This window comes from Penaeus japonicus, unplaced genomic scaffold (assembly GCF_977035675.1).
Source record: "Penaeus japonicus unplaced genomic scaffold, GWHDUDI00000001_assembly GWHDUDI00000009, whole genome shotgun sequence".
In the NCBI taxonomy this organism is placed as follows: Eukaryota; Metazoa; Arthropoda; class Malacostraca; order Decapoda; family Penaeidae; genus Penaeus; species Penaeus japonicus.
In genome coordinates, this window is record NW_028234411.1 from 20,326,834 (window position 1) to 20,329,333 (window position 2,500).

Consider the following 2,500-nt stretch of genomic DNA (forward strand, 5'->3'; position numbering starts at 1 on the left):
TTGTATCAGGATTTGAATTCCGTTTGCATTTAGGTCGTTCCTCACAAGTCGTTCACTGATGGCAGATGGGGTCGTCGTTTCACTGTTCTTCCTTGTCGAGACGACGACGACGACTTTCGACGACTATTTCACGCGAATCCAAGTCTCGCAACACTCGCAAAGTCGAACGAAAGAGCAGAACGCACTCCGCTGAGGCTCACGACCACAATAATTTTTCTTCTTTCCTGGCTTTGCACGCAATATTTATCTTATTTATTTTTTCTCTCTCTCAACAACGATCCACTTTCCAATCGTTTCGGGCACTGAATGCCCCACTCGGTGATCAAACTTCACCTTCACTCTCCTTATTTCAACCTCTTTCCTTAAACATTTCCTTCTTATTGCAATCCGCTAAAGACAACTCAATTTCGACTTCAATTTTTTTTTTTCTCTCTCTCTTTCTATTCTAGTTCATTCCTCGTCGTCGAGTCTCCGCTGAGGAACGGCGAGGAGGAACCTGGTAGCGGCTAGGACCCTGGACTCGCACTCTCGACACTCGAACTCGCTCTCTGACACACACACACACACACACATACACACACACAGGAGAACAACCTGAGTGAAAGCCCGTTCCCCTCTCTCCCCTGTGCCCTACGAGGGAGGTGGGCGGAGGGTTGTGTGTGTGTATGGTGGGGGAAGGAGGAGGGAGGTAAAGGGGTGGAGAGAGAGAGAGGGAGGGAGGGAGGGAGGGGATATGTAGGGGGGGGAGAGAAAAAATGGAAGCGGCGTCTGGAGCTGTTGGTTATGATCGTTGGGTTTGTTTGTTTCTTGTTCTCTTCCCGCCGGAAGAGGATGGGGGAAGGCGAGCGCGTAGCGGCTATGGCAGTGACTCCGGCGATCTTTGCTCAAGTGTTGCTACTTACCAACTTGAGACTTTGAAAAAGAAGATAAAAAAGGAAGGTCTTTCGAAAGAAAAAAACGGCAAGGGAGATTCAATGACCGCGGGTGTGATTCTGCAGAGTCATTCACCATGTCATTCGCTGGCACTGGGTGGGTCGAGTAGCACGGAGGATATTACGCATATTTTCTTTCGGAAATGTTCATGATCGATGTCTCGCGGATATTCAATCTTTATCAACTCATTTCGCGCTTCTTATGTTCTTTCTATGAGTCTCTCCGCTAAAGTCGGTCAGCAGTGAAGACTCGAGCGCCAAAGCACTTGCTAACTCATGGCATCTCTAGCTAGACGTGGGACCAGAAGCGGGATTCCGGTCGAAGGGGAAGTAGAACAGGGGTCGCGACGTTAGAAATACCTCGTAAGATCTTTAAAAGAAAAAATAAATAGTGAGAAAGACGAAGCAGGTGAATCACATGCGCGTTTTCCAGGACGAAGTGAGGCCGCAAGACACCAGCGCCGGTGTCAGTGTCCGGCCGGAACTCGTGTCTTTCGAGTATCGGTTTCGCCCTCGCCGACGTCCCCTTCTCCTCCTTCTCCTCCTCCTCTTCCTCACATTCCTCTTCCTCTTCCACCTCACTCTCCTCGCTCGACTCCTCCCTGCCTCTCCTCGAAGGACCTTGGAGGCGACGAGGAGCAAGGCAAGCGCACAAGACCCGAGAAGGAGCCGCCGATACGCCTCACACGTGCTGTTCCAACACGTCCGCCGTCTGTGCTTCAGCTAGGCGTCGAGGGGCCGCGCTGCCTCTCGCACAGTGCACACGGACGACCACCGACCAAGACCGGTAGCAACGATAGCAATGGTGGTGATAGCGGTGGCAGCGGCGGTCGTAATGGTGGCAATGGTGGCACCAAGAAGCGTACGAACCGCGTTTCAACAGCGGCACTGCGAGCGGAACACGAGGACCTGCTACCACTGCCGAGTCCTCACACCGTATGGGAACAACAGCAAGTGAAGCCGTGCACGATGGCGAAAAATTTCACCTACAGGAGTGAGGGAGATTCCCGCGTGTGCGTGTGTGTGTGTGTCTCTGCGAGCGTGTGCATATCCGTGTGCGGAAATGTTTGTTTGTAAGCCCGTCCGTGTGCGTGTAGACTCGAGAGAAAATATCAACTCGGGTTCTCTATTCCTTCTCACTGGCTTTATTCAAGCAGCGAAATTCGGAAAAGGTGTTTGTGAATACGTGCAGCAATATGTCACATACATAATACACATAGAATCATAGTCCAGCTTAAAGGATGAATGACTATGGGTGCCAAGCAAGTGCGTGGTAAAGTCGATCTTTCAACCGAGCGCTGTGTCGACCTTTCACCGCATCAAGTAGGTCAGGCCCACACATCGACCCTCCACACCTGCCAGCAAAACCCTGACCATACGTGATGGCAACACTGACCCCCCCCCCTCCTTCCCCCCTTCTCTGCCCCCCTCCCCTCCCTATGTCCTCCCCCCTCCCTCTCTTCTTGCACCAGACGCCACATATGCCAAATAATTAACTTCACTGACAAGACATTCGGGAGAATCGCATACACAGGAAACGACTGTCCCGTTATGATTTTTTTTCTTTT

The 2,500-nt window shown here is 51.5% G+C and overlaps 1 protein-coding gene across 2 annotated transcripts in view; it reads right to left on the minus strand.

The window, feature by feature from the left end:
* Nucleotides 1–1,872, minus strand: part of LOC122250700 (uncharacterized) — a 97,546-nt gene extending 95,674 nt beyond the window's left edge. Inside the window, exon 1 of one of the 2 annotated variants that reach the window (XM_043012273.2) lies at nt 1–1,872. This exon is cut by the window's left edge and continues 14 nt beyond it. The gene's annotated coding sequence lies outside the window, so the exon portion shown is untranslated. The other variant, XM_086539809.1, reaches the window with a different exon arrangement.
* Nucleotides 1,873–2,500: the final 628 nt, after the last annotated feature.